At 42.3% G+C, this 21,151-nt stretch overlaps 1 pseudogene; it reads right to left on the bottom strand.

Annotated features, from left to right (window-relative positions):
* Positions 1–10,732: 10,732 nt before the first annotated feature.
* LOC108348850 (40S ribosomal protein S28 pseudogene) lies at positions 10,733–10,946 on the bottom strand (annotated as a pseudogene).
* Positions 10,947–21,151: the final 10,205 nt, after the last annotated feature.

The following is a 21,151-nucleotide window of genomic DNA, read 5'->3' on the forward strand; positions in this document are numbered from 1 at the left end:
CTACTTCACTGCCAACAACAGAGAAACGCTCTGGTGAACACTGAGCGCATTGGATGACTTATAAATAAAGAAAAAACAAGAAGTACTCAAGTCAGAAAAACACAAATATCAATTTAGAGATTCTTGGATTGATTTATGCTCAGATGGTTTAAATTATATGAACGTTCAGACCTGCAAGAGAAAAAACCAGCCAGGGCTTAGACTACAGACCCTGAGACACCCAAGCATTGACTGCACACCTTGTTTGACTCTCCTGCTGGCTTTGTTTAAGACTGGATATATCACATCCTGCAAGGGTCCGGGTGCAGCCAGTAAGTAGTCACTGAATGAATCTGTCTCTCCTGATTAGGAACCATGATGTGTGCATTTCCAGAATCCTATATATGAAATAAACAAGTGTACACATCTCCTTCTCCACCTATTTTCAATCAGCTAGAACATACTAGCTTTATATGTTGAACTTCTGAGAAATGTTTGTGTTAAAGAAAAAGTTCCATCACAAAAAAAGGAAAACGCAATTTTTGAAAACCATTGGTACAAGAAAAACTGATTACTCAGAACATAAAAAGGAAAAACAGCTGGTGAGATGGCTCAGAGAGCAAAGCATTTGCCTTGTAAATGAGAGTTCAGACTCCCAGAAGCAAAGGCAAGTTGGTGTTGTGGCCCACCTGTGATCCCAGCACACGGAGAAAGAAAGGAAGAATTCCTGAAACCAGGTGGCTACCCAACTACCTCAAACAGTGAGCTCTGGGTTCAGTAAGAGATGCTGCCTCAATATACAAGATGGAGAGCAAGGAAGATACCTGACATGAACCATAGGCTTCTGCATCAATACAAGTATGTACATACGTGTGTGCTTACACACATACATGGGCACTTACATGTCTGTTGCTGTAATAAAATACTCTGAGTTAAAGCAACTATCTTAGTCAGGGTTAGTATTGCAGTGATGAAGCACCATGACCAAAAGTAACTTGGGGAGGAAAGGGTTTATTCAGCTTCTGCTTCCACATCACTGCTCATCACTGAAGAAAGTCAAGACAGGAACCTGAAAGCAGGAGCTAGGCATACGACATGGAGAACTGATACTTACTGGCTTTCTCCTTGTGGCTTTGCTGAGCCTGCTTTCCTATAGAACTCAAGGTCACTAGCCTAAGAGTGGGACCACCCACCGTAGACTGGACTCTTCCACACCAAATACTAATTAAGAAAATGCACTACAGGCTTGCCTACATTCTTATGGAGACATTTTCTCTACTGATGTTCTCTTTTCCCAAATGACTCTGTCTTATGACATAAAACAACAAGGTGGGGGGATGATCCCTTTGGCTTATACTTCCAAGACATTGTCCATCACTGAGGGAAGTAAAAGCAGGAATTCAATGGTAAAAACCATGAAGGAACACCCCTTCCTTCCAGCTTGCTTCCTTATGTATCCCAGAACCACCTGCCAAAGGAATGGTGCTGCCCACAGTGAGCTGGGCACTCCTATATCAGTTAACAACCAAGACAGTTCTCCGTAGACATGCCTGTAGATCAACCGAACAAAGACAATCACTCACTCAAGACTCTTTTATTTCTCCTAGGCAACTCTAGACAGTGTCGAATTGTCAGTTATTGCCAACTAGGACACATACACAGTATGCACATGCATATGAACATAAACATACAGATGGATAGAGAAAGAAGCTGAACACAGTGATGTAAGCAAGCCTCTCGTCCAACGCTCGGAAGGCTGAGGAGGGAGGAGAGCAAGTTGGAGGTAATTTTTGGCTATGTAGGTAAAGTAGTCTCAAATAAATAAACAAATAAATAAATAAGAGGGAGAGGGATGTAGGGAAGAAGGAGAGAAAGAGAGAAGGGAAGGAGATATGGACAGATGGAGGGACAGACAGAAAAAGAAAAAGTGGAAGACATTAGTTCTCTTATTTTAAGCTGTGTGACCTTAGATAGTTTCTTTCTCTGATGCCCATTTATATCACTGTTAAAATAATTTGATGACTTGGATTAATTTTAAGGTCTTTTAAATCTGGATTCAATAATGGTAGTTTAATTACCACTCGATTTTATTTACTTCTTCTTTGTGTGTTTTCTGGTTTGTTCTAATTTCTTTTCAATGAGCATATACTTTCTGTAGAAAGATTTACTTTCAAAGACTTGGGAATTAAATTAAATTAAACAAGGATGACAACAAGACCCTCCCAAGTATTCCCTACACCTGCATTGCTTTTAACAAAAGCTAGGTAAGATGTTTTTCCCAATCTCCTTGGGGGAAAAGAACTTACAATCATGCTGTAGGGAGAGCTGAAGCCTTCAAAAGCAAGCGAGACTTAAGCTGTTCTATTTCTGAAGCAAAAAATAAAACCAAACAAAAAAGGAAAATAAGCTACCACTTTGCCAATGCCAAGTCTTCTCATGCATAAGCAGAGATCCATCCAGAAAAACAGCATTCTCAGTCGGATGAGACAAATCCTCGTGCTTTGTGGAAAATTCCCCCAGGAAGCTGGCATCAAGGACACTGACTACAGCTGTCTCCTCACACAGCCAGGAAACCAAAAAACGTGGAAAGATAGCTTGGGCCTGGAGAATGACAGCCTGAATGACAAAACCCTTCTAAGTCCCCTGCAGGCCATGTGGCGGATAGACAGCTGGAATGCAAGAGCCCACAGCCACCACTGCCACCACTACCACCAGCTCAGGCATAGCAAGCCCTAGAGATGAGGTCTGAGTTTGACGCTCAGGTTCTGTCCATTTGTCTTTTCCTAATCCACCAACCTAATCGACGGTAATACCCACTCTGAATTGTTTTGTTTTGTTTTAAAATAAGGTCTCTTATAACTAAGGTTGGCCTTGAACTTGCTATATAGCAGAAGCTATCCTTGAACTCATAGCTTCCTGCCTCCATCTCCCAAGGGCTGGGATTAGACGTATGCATCACTGTATCTATCCCTGTCTGAGTCTTAGCAGCACGCAGTAAGGCTCTTTATTCCTGGGTCCATTGGCCCTCTCTTCTCTTTTACCGATGCCTCTCTTAGGAAGGAACTCAATCATTTCAGACTGCAGATATGCATGTGGTTTCTGGTGACATTTCTCACAAGCCTTCAGCTTTAGTGGAAACTGAGGGTTGGCATTTCTAGATGACAAGGTTGTCAGCAGACTAGAGCTTGCCGGGCTACCTGAAACCACGCACACACCAGAGCTGTCTCACTGTATGAGAACAAAACTGCCCTTAGTCAGTTGCAGGGCTTGAATAAGTAAAGTGGAAAAAAGCACTGAGTGGAATAACAGAATGGTCCTAAAGACAGGCATAGCTGCCTCCTGTGAGGCTCTGCAAGAGCCTGAAAAATACAGAGGTGGATGTTCACAGCCAACCATCAGACTGAGAATGGGGTCCCCAATAGAAGAGTTAGAGGAAGAGCTTAAGGAGCTGAAGGGGTTTGCAACCCCATAGGAAGAACAGCAATACCAACCAACCAGACCCCACAGAGTGCCCAGGGACTAAACCACCAACAAAAGAGTACACATGGAGTAACCCATGGCTCCAGTTGCATATGTAGCAGAGGATAGCCTTGTCTGGCATCAATGGGAGGAGAGGCCCTTGGTCCTGTGAAGGCTTGATGCTTAGGGGAATGCCAAGGCAGAGAGATGGGAGTGGTTGGGTGGGTTGGGGAGCATCCTCATAGAAGCAGGGGTAGGGGGGATGGAATAAGGGAGTTTCCAGAAGGGAAACCAGGAAAGGGGATAACATTTGAAATGTAAATAAATAAAATATCCAATTATTTTTTTAAAAATGTATAGACCACAACTAAAAAAAAAAAAGGCAGGGGCAAGGGCAGGAGGTGGTAATCTCAGTATTTAGGAGGCTGAGACAAGAGTATAATTAAGAGATTAAGAGTTCCAAGCCAGTCTAGGCTACCAGTGAGTTATACACCAGCTTGAGCAACAATTCGAGATCATGGTTCAAGAAAGAGAGACGGGAGAGGGGATGGAGAAGGAGAAAGAAGGGAGGGAAGAAGGAGGGAGAGAGGGAGGAAGGACAGAAGGAAGGAAGGAAGGAAGGAAGGAAGGAAGGAAGGAAGGAAGGAAGGAAGGAAGGAAGGATGGATGATATACTCACTGATAAGTAAGTATTAGCCAAAGAATAGTTCAGAATATCCACAATACAACTCACAGACAATATGAAATCCAAGAAGGAAGACCAAATTATGGGTGCTTCAGTCCTATACAAAACAGGGAAGAAAATAATTACATGAGGAAAAGGGAGAAAGAGAGAGATCTGGGAGAGAGATAGAGAGGAGGCCGAAGTAAATGGGGCACAGGATCAGATGCAGGAGGAGACAGGGAGAAGTACAGAGGGTTAAGAATTTGAACAGAAGTATATATCAGTTGGTGAGGGGAAATTGGGGGTAGCCACTAGAAATTCCCTAATGCCAAGGACCCAAGAGGTTCCCAGGACCCAACAGGGATGGCATTAGCCGAAATATCCAACAAAGGAGAGATAGAACCTGTAGAGACCATATTCAGTGGACAGGCACAGCCCCTGGTTGAGGGATGGGGCCACCCACCCATCTCAAAATTATTAGTCCAGAATTGCTCCTGTCAAAAGGAAATGCAGGGACTAAGAGTGGAACAGAGACTGAAGGAAAGGCCATCCAGAGACTGCCCCACCTAGGGATCATCCCATATACAGCCACCAAACCCAGACAATATTGTTGATGCCAAGAAATGCTTGCTAACAGGACCCTGGTATAGCTGTCTCCTGAGAGGCTGTGCCAGAGCCTGACCAATACAGATGCAGATGCTTGCAGCCAACCATTGGACTGAGAGTGGGGACCCCAATGGAGGAGTTAAGGGAAGGACTGAAGTAGCTGAAAGGGTTTACAACCCCATAGGAGAACAACAAAATCAACCAACCAGGCCCCCCAGAGCTCCTAGGGACTACTACCAACCAAAGAGTACACATGGGGGGACCCATGGCTCTAGCTGCGTATATAGCAGAGGATGACCTTGTCTGGCATCAAAGGGAGGAGGGGCCCTTGGTCCTTCCAAGGCTCTATGGCCCAGTGTAGGGGAATGTCAGGGTGTAGATGTGGGAGGGAGTGGGTGGGGAAGTGGGGGAGCACCCTGATAGAAGCAGGGGGATGGGAGATGAGATAGCAGGTTTCTGGAGGGGAAATTGGGAAAGGGTATACCATTTGAAATGCAAATTTAAAAATTCAATAAAAGCAAAGAAGAAATTTACACTCACAAAGACTTTAAAAGAAAATTTTACCAAACTGAACAGCAAGGTACTTTCAGTGCACAAAAATAGTCCCAAAGCAGGAAAAACAAGGAAAACTTTAAAAATTATTTTCTGAAGCAAATGTAATATTAGGGCAAAAATCTGATTATCTTGATTTTAGATAAATGCTCTAATCCAAACAAATTTAATAAAATTGCAGAGTAATACAGCATTGACTACCAATATAAAATATTAAATATTTACTATGGAAAGCATAATTCATTGCTACACTATGACAATAATATATAATCACCAAACAGATGTAAGACATCCTTTGTTTAGACAAATCTATGGGTCAATGCCTCCTGGAACATAGACACATTTAATCTCAGAGCTCAAGAAACAAAGGCCCTGGGTCTCTGTGAGTTTGAGATCAGTCAGTGCTACATAGTGAGATGAAGGCTCAGAAAAAAAGAAAAGAAGGAAGAAAGAAAAGGAAGAAAGAAAAGGAAGGAAAACCTGCCAATGAGTGGCTGAGAGAACTCGCTGCTCTTGCAGAGGAACTGAATTTGGTTCTGAGCACTCATACTGGGTGGTTCACAACCACCTATGAGTCCAACTCCAAGAGTTCCAATGCCTCTGGCCTCTGTGTACACATAAACTCATGTGCACATACCCACATACAGCATACTCACATGCATGTAATTAAAAATAATTGCGTGAAGAAAGAGAAGGCTTGATGGGTGTGTATACATATCTAAACATACACATGCCCAGCAGTGATTCTGAAGACATGATCACACTTAGTATAAAAGTACTCTACATATGTGCTGGACTACATATGTGCTGGACTAGCACCTGCAAGTTGACCCCAGTGATTCTCATTTTCATGTACTCACTCTTCATAGACACCTCCACATTGCTTAATCCTTGAAGTCTTGACCTGTACCCACCACAAATACTGTATAAATGTTGCAACGTGGCATCAGATATCAGGTAGAACCTCCATTCCGTTCTTTCTTGGCTCACTTTGCCCCGTGGGATTCAGTTACCATTGCTGCAAAGACACTGAAGCAAGTCTGGAGATGGCATGTGGTGAGAAACTGTGACCTCTGGCCACAGGTCAGCATCAACCTACCAACTATGCTCCTGGCCCACCATGGAAGCAACCCCACACGTATGAAGCCTCAATCACCATCCTGGCTGCTACCACTTCCAAAGCCAGAACCGTAAATCCATTCCTCAATGCTTTACTAACAGGAACTATGGAAGATGATAAATATAGATTGAATGGAGTTATGACTCTGTAGGGAAGTGTTTGCCTGGCATATGTAGGGCCCTGGGTTCAACCCTCTTGTCACAGAAAAGGGAAAGAGAAAGAATTATTATTGCTATTTTAAGCCAGTGAGTTCTGGCATATTTTGTTAAAGAGCTGTAGAAAATCTTCATCATGACACCAGACAATGAAATCTTGTGTCATAGAAAGAGTAAAATGAGACCAAGCCACATTTTATGAACAAGACAAGCAAATCTTTAACAGTAGTTGGGGGAGAAATAGCTAGAGGGCTGAAGGGGGATTGTCACTGAACAAGCATTCATGAGACTACACTGGATTTTTGTTTGATTTTGAAGCAATTGCCTACTAGTTGTACACACGGTCAGATCTTCTCTTTTTTGTGTGTAAACATGCTGGCCTTGTACTTGGCTAAACAGCAATGACTGGATCCAGAAAAATGCTAAGGTGCTAGGTTTTGTGGTTTGATCTGAATCTTATGATAATGCTAAAGGATGCTGAAGTTGATGAACAAGAAATGAAAGAAACATTTCTTCACTCCAGTGGATATGTCTGTCTTAGACAAAGTATTTCTCAATCAGCGCGTCCCCTAGAGAAGCAGTGTAGAGTCTGATGCAAAGGTTGAGGTAGGGACGGGACAGGAGACAGGAGAATGGAGATGCCAAGTGGATGTCATTAGAGTCTTGTACTCAGTGTCTCCAGATACCAGTAAAGTGTCACCCATTGGTAAAGAGACACTAGTACAGATGTGTCTGCAGAGAAGTCAGAGGCTGATGTATTATTTCTCTATGCGCCCTCTAAAGTGGATGGTTTTTAGGTTAGACAGGGAGCAGTGCAGCTAGAGAGTGTTGGGGTTCTCCTTGGTAACAAGTCTGTCTTGTCATTGTGTATCTTTATGCATCTTAAACTCTACTAGTCTGAGCTTGGCTAAGTCATCAGGGGCTTCTAACATGTAACTATTATAGCCTTGTGAAATCAATCTGTTGTTTTATGACAAATGTGTGAAAAGCATGCTTTTTTAAAATGGGTAATGCTTAAGGGCCCTCTGTCCTCTGCCCTCTGTCCCCTTGTGAGATCCCATTTCAGCAACACGTTAAACACTGCTGAAAGACACAAAAATGACTTGGGAACAATGGAGAGTTAGCCCTTATTCTCAAACAGAATGAAGTTACAAAGTTAAAAGATTGCTCCTCCCAACACTTATTCGCACATTTAAGACAGCAATAAAAATATCAATAAACTTTTCTGTGAGGCTAAATGTGCTGCAATCAAAGTTTGTATCGGAAACAAACTTGTATCAGGAGCTAGGGAAACAGTCCCAAAACAAGCTATATGAAGGGACTCACCCTCCATATACAGATTCAAACAACAGTCAGCAGCGTCTCCATGATGAAGGCAGTGTGGGACCACTCACAGAGAAGCAGTCAGCAGCGTCTCCATGATGAAGGCAGTGTGGGACCACTCACAGATAAGCAGACAAACCAAGGTCCCTAGACAGAGCCCCAGGCACAAATGAAAATTAGCATCCAGCAAAGGAGGCCATTATAACATGGACAAAAATCATCTTTCCTATGCTGAATATCTCTAAATCTATTTTACTTTTTTACCCTTTGACAGTTTCCTGCCTCTATATAGTGAATTTTGGGCATTTTCCTCCCCTTTCTTATTTTTTCCTCCCACTCTCAGCAGCTCCCCCCTTCTACCTTCTTGTCTTTTCAGTGTGGAAGAAAACACAACTAAGCCCATTACTCCCACCATATACAGAAATAAGCTCAATCTAAATGTGAAAACGAAAAGTATGAAATACAGAATTTATCTGCAGCTTGTTATTGATTTAAAAAGTTTCTAAGTAAGAATGAAATCTGGTTGCAAAGGAAAAAAAAAGGATAAATTTACCCTTATGAAAATGCATACAGTTCATTAAAACACTGCAAACCAAGTATATGACAAGCAGCAAAGGGGGTAAAACATGTGTATGATGTATCATAAATAAAAATGGAGTGGTCTTAAGATATTTGAAAAGTTTCAAACAAAGGGGGAGACTGAGTATTGTGGCACACACCTAACACCCAGCACTCAGGTGGCTGATGCAAGAGGATTGCTGGTTTGAAACTACCTTGGCCTACAAAACAGAACCCTGTCTCAAAGAGTCAGTAAAATAAAAGCGGGCAAATTCTTAGCAGAGCTATAAGCTGAAGATACACGTGATGCATGACAGGAGCATACAGCATAGGGACCATCTCATTTTACCTGTAGTAAGAGGACTTCAAGTGAAATTAGCCTGATAGACCATTTATTTTCTATTAAACTCGAAAAAAAGATTAAAATCTTAGCAATGTATTCTATTGGCAAGGCTGGGAGGTAATCCTACATGTTGCTGGTGGTGGGACCACAGCATCACAGCCCTTATGTTGAGGGAATTTGGCGATCTCTGACAAAATTACACATGGATTTTCCTTTTAACTCAGAAATGTCCATTCTAGAAATGTACCCTGAAAGTACACCTCCAAAAATAAGGATATAGGGGTTGGGGATTTGGCTCAGTGGTAGAGCGCTTGCCTAGCAAGCGCAAGGCCCTGGGTTCGGTCCCCAGCTCCATAAAAAGAAGAATAGAAAAAAAATAAGGATATACATTTGGGTTCAGTTACTCATTATAACACTATTTATACATCCAAAGGATTGGAAACAACCTAAGTGTCTATACCCAGGAGGTTGCTAGAATAAATTGTGATATATGTAAAGACAAGGGCTGGACATTTGGAGTAAAAGAAGGAAAGAAAGATTTCTATGAGCTAATGAACTAACTGTGGCCAATATTGATGGGAGACAAAGCAACAGCATGCAAATATATTTATATTTCCAGAATATGCAAATGTAGTTAATTACAAAAGAAAAGCTGGTTATTGGCAAGCTCGCTTTAGCCAGGAGGTTACACTTAAGACCTTTAACAGTTGTGATTTGAGTGAGAATGGCCCTCATAGGCTCATATGTTTGAATGCTTGAGCGAGAACTAGTGAAACTGTTTAGGAAGGATTAGGAGGTGTGACCTTGTTGGAGAAGATATGTCACTCAGGGTGGGCTTTTAAGGTTTCAAAAGTCCATGCCAGGCCCAGTCTTCCTGTCCCTGTCCCTCTCCCTCTCGCCCTCCTTTTCTCTTTCCCTCTCTCCCTCTCACTCCCTCTCTCCTTCCCCTTCCCCCCTTCTCTTCCTGCAACTTGTGAATTAATATGAGCTGTCATCTATTGCTCCATTGCCATGCCTACCTGTCACCATGTTCCCTGCCTCGATACTCATGGAATAGCCCTGAAATTGTAATTAACCCCTAAATAAATGCTTTTTTATTAGTTGCCTTGTCATGAGGTCTCTGTACAGCAACAGAACAGTAACTGCGATAGCAGTAGTACAAAGTGATTTGATAAGCTTGGAGTCCCTGATGTCTGAGAACACATGTCCTTTGTGATTTTGTGTGTGTGTGTGTGTGTGTGTGTGTGTGTGTGTGTGTGTTTATTCCCTCAGATCACTAACACATTGAGATACATAGAGATATATCGATATAATCATGAAAAATATTAGATACACCCAAATTTACCAATGCTCTACAAAATAAGAGGTTAAAGATACACAAGATAACCACGAGAGACAGACTGACAGATGTATGCTTGCATCTGCTTCAAGGAGAACATCAGACTTTGGACTAGAACCTGGGAACTGAGGTCCAGCGAGGAGCCTATGGGGAAGAATGCACAGATTTATGCCTGAAAACCATTGTGTAGATAAAGCATCAACTGCCCTCATCAGTCTTGACAATATGATCCAGCTTTAAGAGCAGCATAATTTTTTCACAGAAACAGTTTTCCACTTCAAACGCCTATTATACACCTAAAGAAGGTTCAGGGCTTTTCCGTAAGCTTGGAAGACTGATCTGTATGAATATATTGCATGTGGCTCTAAAGACATCTATCTGGAGGATAATCATGTATCGTCTAGTAATATTTTATTGGCCAAAGAAATTCTCATAGTCAAGTACAATTTCAAAGAATGAAAGAGAAGTGTAATTCTACCACATACCACATATGCAAAAGGTAGAAAACAGGTAAGATTGTTATTTATTTGTTTGTTTGTTTGTTTTTGGCTTTTTATGAATACATATGCTTTATTTAACAGTTGCGGGTCATTCCATGGGCTAAGTAGTGGATATCCAGGCCCCAGCAGCAAGGTCAGCACAACCTCCGAGTTTCCCTTTCTGACTCCAATAGGGTGAGCACATTGCCTTCTCGAACAGGGCCTTTGACATTTTGGATGATAGAGAGGCTGGTGTCATCCACAAATTCCACTCACACCTGCATGCATGCACTGTCCCTACGAATCGGTCCTGCCCAGCACTTTGGTTACTCTAGCCAGCTTGATGGGCTGCGCATGACTCATGTCCATGATGGCGGTGATCTGACAGAGAACGTTTTGGCTTTTCGAGACGGGTTTCTCTGTGTGGCCTTGGCTGTCCTAGAAATCAATCTGTGGATCAGGCTGGCCTCAAACTCACAGAAATCTACTTGCCTCTGTCTCCCAAGTGCTGGGATTAAAGGCAAGGTCCACCACCATCCTTGAGAGTAGGCAAACTTTAATGATTGGTGCTCATGACAAGTGTACCCTTAACAAACTGATGATTCAAATCTCTGGTGATATTGGCTACCATGTGTTGTGTGAGAAACCATGACATAAAGGCATTTCTAACTTGGAGGAGCCATGGATTTGAATCACCCTTACTGTAAGCACCTCGCCTGGCAGGAATGAGGGTATACAAAAATGTTACATCTGTACCTCTCTCTCACCGTCAGACTATTGAAACAGTAAACCCCAAGACATAAGAATTTCCCCAGGAATCTCATTCTTGGGAAAGGAAAACGCCTAAAACCTGGGTCTGTGAGAGGGGAACCTTTTCTCAAGGAAAAAGATTTGCAATTTGTCAGACCTCCTTACCAAAGAATGAAACCAAGAAAATGGTGGGTCAACACCTCGTCACTCGTAGTTCTTGCTTCTATTTAAAACTAAATTTCACACTAGAGCCTTGAGGATGGACTCAAGAGTGGACAGTGCTGGGGGTGTCTTTGGAACTCTTGTTCCTTATTCTAATGTGGCCACATTGAATAGATAGACCTCCTTTCTTTGCTTTTCTTTTTTATGTTAATTTGGTTCTTTAAATTGACTGATTGAAGATGGGTGCTCAAGCTAGGCTTGTTAGAGATGCTGTGGCACAATCTGACCCTCACTGTTTCCAATAACCATCCTAATGACAATAAAGCTTGTGTAAGGGACACAGAATCAAGTTCCTTATCTGTGAGAGAACCAAGATTGCCACTTCACTGTTGCCAGCAGCAGCACACGTGAGACCTAAGAGTTCTTGTGGGTAATTTGGGGCTGTTTTGTCCAACAATGCTTTCCACATGGATGGACACATCATCTCTCTGTATTGTCTAATACAGCAGCAGCCGTTAGATATGTACAGCCATTAAGCACTTAAACCAAAGCTAATGTCACTGGGAATGTTTCAATTTAATATAATCTGAAATAATTTAATTTGAATTTAAGTAGGACCATGAAGCTAATGTTCACTGAGTTGAACAGTACAGATTTAGGGCAAAGTTTCTGGACCTCTGGAGTCTCAGGTCATCCTCAAAGGATGCATAAAATCATCTAAAATTATAGATGAGATATTACACAGACACTCAAGAACAAGTATTAAATAAATCTTGGTGGGTATCTGTGGTGGTTTGAAAATGTTTGATGGGTGAGAAGTGGCACTGTTAGAAGGTGTGGACTACTTGGAGGAGAAGTGACCCTGTTAAAGGAAGTGTATCACTGTGGGGGTGGGTTTTGAGGCTCCTATACTCATGCTCTGTCCAGTGCAAAAAGAGAGTCTCCTTTTGGCTGCCTTTGGATCAATATATAGAACTCTCAACTCCTCCAGCACCATGTCTACCTGCCTGGACACTGCTATGCCTCCTGCCATTATGACAAGGGACTGAACCTCTGAACCTATAAGTCAGCCCCAATTAAATCTTTTCCTTTTTAAGAGTTGCCTTAGTCATCTCTTCATAGCGATGGAACCCTGAGACAGTGCCTATGGGGAGAGGGTATAGGGTGAAGAAGGAAAGGGAAGGAGAGGAGAAGGGAGGGGAGGGGAGGAGAAAGGAAGGGAGGGAAGTTTTGTTCGAACTAAAAACAATAGTGTGCCAAGGATTGAAGGGAATGGCTCAGTTTTCCACACACAAGGTATTAAAAAGATTGCACTGGATTTTCAAAGTTGTTCTTGCTTTCAAAAAAATCTAAGACTCCCAGCAGAATTGGAAAAATCATGGACCAAAATCTATTCCCTATCTTAAAACAGATAGATTTAGAGAGGCGTGAAGATTGGATGAATACTAGGAGACCTGACATAATTAGGATTGGGAGTTTACTGGTTAATCTAATGTTCTATACATGTATGTATGTATGTATGTATGTATGTATGTATGTATATAAATGTGTATATGTATATTAAAAGGTCTTAATGTATGACCCAGGGCTGGTCTCAAACTCACAATCCTCCTGATTCAGTTGCCCAAGTATTGAGGCTCTATGTGAGCACCACCATACGTGCCAATGATATTTTTATATAATGTTTTATTAATTCCTTAAGAATTTAATACGATGCATTTTGACTCTATTTACCACATTCCTCCAAGGTCCACCCTCTACCTCACCAACTTCATGTCCTCTTTTCTCTCTGTCTCTGTCTTTCTCTCTTTAAATAGCTAATCAAATCTAACTTGTGCCGCCCACATACATAAGTGAGAAGAATGGGCGGGTAAGGGCTTGGGGAGAAGAAAATCTAATACTAAGGATGTTTGAGAAAGCGGCATGGAAACTTTATAAATTTTATAAATTTGCCGAATAAATATGTTTTCATGTAAAGGAGTTTAAGGGGTAATGTTACTCTGAAAAGCCATAAGCTGAAAATGAAAAATCCAATTCTAGGTGTGTGGGAATCCCTCCTCCAGCTGTTGGCCAGGGTGCCACAGAAACTTCTTCAGCGCAATACATCGTACCTCCACTGCTCTAGGTTGCCCACCAGAACTCTATGGTAAGGCCCCACCACTGAAGACAACACACATTTTGGTGAGAGGACATGAAAGCGTCAAGTTGGTACTGACTAGGAAGCTTCCTTTCCGCTGGCCAGCTTTCGTAGTGGCAGAGGCGCTGTGCAGGCTGCTGTAGGGGGAGGAGCATCAACGGCCTAGCCCAGTCCGGGACCCTGTAGACATAGTGATGATGACTTGTGTGGCAAGAGAGCTCTTGGGTGTAACAATGGCCTGTCACGTTGTTATCTTAACTAGGGAACATTGTTTTAAACAGTGTTTATTTTCCTCTACATCATCTTTCTCCCATAAATCAAAAGCATGTTGCACCTCTGTATTCACAGATTGTTCGAAATGAATCGAGAGCATTAAGACACTTCTCAAGCAGAAAGAAAGATACACTGGGGAGTTTCACAGTTACCCCGCATGTTTTCCATTATCTAGCCCACATCGAATTCAAAAACAATTTTTCTTAATTTCATGTAACAGTCTAAAGCAAGCAAGCAAAAAAAAAAAAAAAAGCCTGAAATCCATAAAAATGATCATGCATTCTCTGTGGTGTGCCCCACCCCCCTTCTCCCCTTCCAGCCTGCACCTCCTCCTCCTTCCAACTGCTGAGGCAGGCAGAATAATGTCCACTGTCTCTGAAGATGAAGGAAAGTCTGAGCCACAAGCAAAAGAGTGTGGGGGCCACCCTTAGCAGTGGGAAAGGCCAAAGAACAGGTTCGTCCTTACAGCTCTAGCAAAGGAGCCCACTGAAGTCCAGTGAAGTCCATTTCTCAGTCCTCTGGAAAGGTAATGAGCTGTACGATTTTTGAGGCACAGAGTTTGGGGGGTTCTGTTAAAGCAACAACAGTAAGCCAGCATACCAGTTTACGTCGCAGTTATAAACTAAACAAATACTGATACAGTAAGTATGATCATTCTGAGAAATAACTCTTTGCAAATACAAAACCCCATATTGTAGACCCAATATCTGCAGATTGGGGGAGTGGGCTGTACAGTGATTGTTAAGAATGCTTTATTAATTGGCATATTTTGTAGGAAACTGAAGAGGGTTTACTGGAGAAGTCATTAGCAACTTTATGAATAAGGAAACTTGAATTCGGAGAGTTAATTAGGCCGTCGGGTCACATCCGTAATCCATGCCAGGAAGCAGCCGGCACTTGAACTGTGATCCCTCTAATTTGAAAGTTTTTTCATTTCTTAGATATTAATCCTATTTCATTTTCCCAATAAAATCTTACTTAATCTAACCTGCCATAGCTTTATCACTGTAACAGTCAGAATCCCAGCAAGAAATAAAGTAGCCACAATGGGTAGTTAATGAGAATTTAATGAAGGGATTTTCCCAGAGCTATGTTTCTACCCTTACTCAGTAACTCATTGCGGAAGTCCAAATGGAAAAATTTTCACCTCTGAGAAAGAGAAAAATAAATAAGACTATACAGTAATGGCATGGCATAGTTAGAGAACATAGCTTATCACAATGTGAAAGTTCAATGCTGATTGACATGCTAATAAGGGAAATCTCAGGGGTCTCCACTCATAGACAAAGAACTACAGACAGCTAAGAACTGTCAGAAAAAAAAATCACAAGCACTTTTACTTTTTTGGTGTTTGTTCACTTTTGAGATTTTATTTCAATTATAGTTCCATTTTCCCTTCCTTCCGTTCAAACTCTCCCATTTAGCCTCTCCCATTTAGCCCCTGAAGCCTCCTTCAATGTCATGGTCTCTCAGTTGCTATTGTATGCACAAATGTATATACATATATATTCCCAAACATAACCCACAAGTCCATATGATATTTGTATGTATGTTTCTAGGACTGACCATTCAGCACTGGACAACCATTGGTGTGCTCTTCCCTAGGGAGGGCCATTTCTCATGTCCCAGCTTTAATGGTAGCCTGTAGCTCTTTGCATGGGGCTGAGGCATTGGAAGCTTTTCCTTGGATGGTTTGTCATGTTGGTTCATTTGTGTCTTCTTTGCTCAGTTCACCTTATGGCAACCATGATGGTGAGACTCTGTGGGTATAGTTTCTGATGATGCTAGGAGATACGATCTTATAGCAAAATTTCTGGTCCTTTGACTTTTTCAATCTTTCTGCTCTCCCCACCCCTCACCCCCTCTTCCACAATGTTCCCTGAGCCACAGGTAGGGGAGTGCTTTGTAGATGTATCCACTGGGACTGGGCTCCACAACTCTGTGTGTTGATTGGCTGAGGGTTTCCATCTGTTGCAAAAAGAAGTTTCCTTGAACTACAAAAAAAAAAAAGTTTCCATATGAAGACTACACTTATACTTTTGTTTTCTTTTTAAATGAAAATTTGTCTTTGCTCTTTAAAGTGCCTGGCCTATACTGCCGACTCAGGCCACATTGGTATCTGTTGACCATGCTGCCTCCAGGGGTCATGCCTGGGTTCTATACTCTTGATGCAGTGTTCATGGCCCGTATGGCCTATGTTATCACCCAAGTGTTGATGTCCATGGTCTTAGTCACCAGATGATGTTGGGGGTTAGGGGGGCAGGATACTGCCACCAGAGACCATGCTGAAGTCCATGGCATGGACTAATACCCGAAGCCAAGTGGATGTCTGTGGTCCGTGCTCTCACCAGATACCATGTGAAAGCCCATGAACTGTACTCCTGCTGACTGTAAAGGACAAGGAAGCTTCTTGTGCAGTGGGATGGATGGTGGCTGAGGACTCACAGTTGAGAAAGACATAGAGGACTTCTGTAACAACCCCTACCTTTCCCTCAGTCCCCCCCAACTCCCCAAAAATAACAACGTAGATGGGAAGGGGTTGAAGAGAACTTTATAAAAATCGTGGTAAGGATGCTAAAGAGTAGTTCTGAACAATTAATTGATGACTACTGGCAGGGGGTAGAGGGATACGACTCACTTTTCTTTAAGATGCTGGCCATTGGGAGTTTGACCACACTCCAGTGACTATATGGACAACACAAATTGGACTTGTTGTTGTTGTTGTTGTTGTTGTTGTTGTGTTGTTTTGTTTTGTTTTTATCTTTTTTAGGTGGAAAGGGAGAGGCCACAAGGGTTGGGGGACAGACATGGAAAGAGTGGGAAATAAGGGTAATCTGGTACATTAGGTGAAACCTCCCAAAAAACAGTAAAAATATTATATAAAAATATCATCTGTGCTTTTAAAAGTTGTCAACTTGCTTTAGTTCAAGATGAAAAATCCAGTATTCATAGAAAATACATGACTTATCCTAGAACATATACCTCGATATTAAATGCAGTGACCACTAGCCTCTCATATTTACAAAAAAAAAAAAAAAAAAAAAGTAAATTGCTTAAGATTTATAAAACAAGGGAAGGTGAACCAGACCCATCTTTTAAAGAAGATGTTTCCATTTGAATAGATGAAGTGGTGATGGACAACATACTAAGTGAATTGTGGGTTGCTTTAATTTTACATCTTCTGGGGTCTGGGTAAGGTATTTGTTAATGAACCCTGTAAGGAAATGAGGGGAAGGGCAGATGCACACCTGTGAGCCAAGGGAATTTATAAATGATGTGTGAGTGGTCATGCAACCTATGGAAAAACTTGATAAGTCCCAAAAACTGTGCTCGTCTCTAAAGACACCAATCAAGCTAGGTACACAGTGAGAGCAGTAGTTATAGATGTGATTAACAAACTTGAATTCAGATGCAAAATGAAAACACCCAACTCTGCAAGGTTACCCACTTAGAAGGCAGTTGCAATTTAAATTTTGCTTTTATATGATAAAATGTAATGTTGGCAGAATGAAGAAGAATGTGTTCGGTCATAGAAATGACTTGGGTGGGTTAGGGAAAAGGAAAATGAAAAAGAGAAAAGAGAAGTGAAGTGAAGGAGAGAAGAAAGGAAAGAGAGGAGCATGGGGAGGACTGAGACTGCCACTTGGGATTTTGACACTCAAGGAACTTGCGGTCAAGTTCAGAGACTAAACAAAGGTTCGATGGGGAGCCAGTCCCTTACAGGTCTCAGAGAGTGTTCCAGAAGAAGCAACTGGTAAGGTGGGGCTGACACAGAGGAAGAGGCAAGAGACTTTAAATTAGAAAAAGTCACTGGCAGAGCTGGTGAAGTGGCTCCGTAGAGAAAATGCTTGAATGAGGTGGACTAGAGTTCAGATCCCTAGCATACATAACAGATATGGTGGCACATGTCCAAAAACACGCTGAGGGACAGTGGAGATAGCCTCTCTGGAGCATTCTGGTTGAAAAGAAAAACTCCGGGTTTAGCGAGAAAGTCCGTCAAAAAAAAAAAAAAGGTGAAGAATGATAGAGGAAGGGAGGTGGTGGGAAGCGGGACTGTGAGGAGAGGAGGAAGAGAAAACTGCAGCCGGATGTAATATATGAGAGAAGTATTTAAAAAAAAAAAAACAGTGATAGAGAAGGCAGGAAGACATTAGACATTTCCCTGTAACCTCTACATGCCCAGGGATGAATGGATGTACACTTGTAACAGGCACACAGGAAGAAGAAACAGAAGCAGAAGAGCTCATCAGTGATGGAACAACTGCAACCCGTGAACAGTAAATATAAAACAAACATGAAGTCTATAAAAAAATAGAAAAATGAAATGAAGCTGGTGCAACACAAATCAGGAATACAGGGAGCTATGGCTGGTAACCACCAAAGAACCAGAGGATCATCCCATGGAACACCAAGAAAATGCAGCTGATGTAGACCCACCCATCTTGAAAATGGCCACAACTCACTCAATATTCAGGCAAACTCTGGAAGAGGTCTCCAACCATGAAGGAAATGGAATTGACCATTTAAAATCTTCTCAAGAATGAATATAGAAAATGAGTTTCATTTACACAATGTAATACCACTCAGCTATTAAAAACAATGACTTCACGAAATTCTTAGGCAAATGGATCGAACTTGAAAATATCACCCCGAGTGAAGTAACCAAATCACAAAAGAACACACTTGGCACACATTCACTGATAAGTGGATATTAGCCCAAAAGCTCGGAATAACCAAGATACAATTCATAAACCACATGAAGCTCAAAAAGAAGGAAGACCAAAGTGTAGATGCTTCAGACCTTCTTAGAAGGGAGAATAAAAACAGGAGGAAATATGGAGACAATGTGTGGAGCAGACACTGAAGGAAAGGCCATCCAGAGACTGCCCCACATGGGGATCCATTCCATATACAGACACCAAACCCAGGCACTATTGCAGATGCCAAGTGCATGCCGACAGGAGCCTGATGTAGCTGTCTCCTGAGAGACTCTGCCAGAGCCTCACAAATACAGAGGTGTATGCTCTCAGCCAACCATTGAACTGAGAATGGGGTACCCAATGGAGAAGTTAGAGAAAGGACTGAAGTAGCTGAAGTAGCTGATTTGCAACCCCCTAAGAAGAACAACAATGTCAACCATCCAGACCCACCCCCAAGCCCCACCCCAGAGCTCCCAGGGACTAAACCACCATCCCAAGAGAACACAGGGATGGACCTATGACTCTATCTGCATATGTAGCAGAGGATGGCCTTGCTGGGAATCAATGGGAAGAGAGGCCCTTGGTCCCTTGAAGGTTTGATGCCCTAGTGTAGGGGAATGCCAGGGCAGGGAGATGGGAGGAAGTGGGTGGGTAGGTGAGGGAGCACCCTCATGGAAGCAGTGAGGGATGGGAAACTGGAGGGGAAATGGGAAAGGAGATAACATTTAAAATGTAAATTTAAAAAATTCAATAAAATAAGAAACACCTCAAACAAAAATACCCAAGTCCAAATGACTCCTATGGAGAAATCTACCTTTTATTTAAAGCATGTACACCAACTGCCCACAACAGCTTTTAGAAATTGCTGGATGTTGACTGGGATAGAGGCAGTCCTTGCTCCCACAGCAATTATGGCTTAACTCACTAATCCTTTCAAGGAGGCAACAAAGCAAGCACTACCAATGTGCCCTGTCCTGCAAGAAAATGAGTCCCCGAGAACCTACTCCAACCACACGGCCAGCACATGCCCCAGTATGTAGTCCAGTATTCTAGTTCAGCTTTTGGTCCCAAGTTCTCAGTCTCGCCCACCACAACTCATACAGTTCACGACAGAGTTTGGCACATAGCCACTTCTCAGGGCATATTGGAATCCAGACAGGTGCAAAGTTTCCTAATCTATTACAAAATTTACTTTCAATTTGATGGAAATTCACATCTCAACAAGAGAACTGTTTCAACAGAGACGTTCAGGCACTATTCAACTTTTCCTTCCACCCAGAAACTGTCCAAATAAACAGGAAGGTCATTCCTTCTAGCAATTTCCATCCAGATTGTTTTTACTCAGAAAGCAGAAAAAAATGTACTTGAGAGAACACACCAAAAGGGCAGTCTGTTACCTGGAAGGTTAATCCCAACACTGTAATTACAAGGGCCAGGAATCAAAATCCTGTTTCATTAAATTTCCCTTTCCTTTGATATTTTACACCTTCAAGACTAATTGTACCCTGTGGTGGTTTGAATGATAATGGCCCCCCTAGGCTCACATATTTAAATGCCTAGTACCCAGTTGAGGGAACTGGTTGGGAAGACTTAGACTTAGGAGGTGTGACCTTGGAGGATGCTTGTCAATGGGGATGGACTTAGGAGTTTCAAAAGCCTAAGTTTTTAACTGTCTTTTTAAATGTCTCTCTGTTTTGCTCTATCTCTGTCTCTGTCTCTCTCTTCCCACCTCACTTCAACCCCCCAACCCCCGCCTTGGGATTGTCAATCAGATGTAAGATCTCAGCCACTGCTCCAACACCATGCCTGCCTGCCTGCCTGCCTGCCTGCCTGCCTGCCTGCCTGCCTGCCTGTTGTCATGATCTTTACCACGATGGTTATGACTCTTATTAGTCTGAAACTATAAGTCCTCAAATTAAATGCATTCTTTTATAAGTTGCCTCAGTCATTTTTTTTGTCACAGCCAGAGAAAAGTAACTAAGCTATATCCCTTCCTGTTGATTTTAAGTACACCAAATTGAACACTGTGGACGAACTGGTTAGAAACTGTAGTGGGACACAGTCATAGCTGATTGCCTCCACTTGAAACACCAGCAGGCAGTAAAAGAGGAGTGTCTCTGCCAACAGTAACACATTACAACACAAATTGACAATATAATGTGCAATGTTTGCATACTTCCTTCCGAACCAAGAGCTTTAACAATTTAGTAATCAATATAACCCACGATGCGGCTGATGGCAAGGTCTGGCTGAGTCTATTCGCTTGTCTTCCTTTAGAAGACATTGGTAGGAAAAGAATGTGTTTTCTGGGACATAAGTAAGGCTCATATGAAAGGCATGGGATTTCTGGGAATTTTCATGGCTGATAATGGAGAATTGACAATTCTCCAGTGTTTCCAGAAAGAGACACCAGCTCTCTACCAGCAGGCCAGAGCCCCGGTGTATTCTGGGAAGTGACTGACTCCAGCAGTCACTGGCCTGAACTGTAATTAGTTGCCATTCTTTGGCTTGCCCATTGCTTCAACCTCCCCTCACGCTTGCTCCAGGCTAGG

This window comes from Rattus norvegicus, chromosome 18 (genome assembly GCF_036323735.1).
Source record: "Rattus norvegicus strain BN/NHsdMcwi chromosome 18, GRCr8, whole genome shotgun sequence".
NCBI classification, from domain to species: domain Eukaryota; kingdom Metazoa; phylum Chordata; class Mammalia; order Rodentia; family Muridae; genus Rattus; species Rattus norvegicus.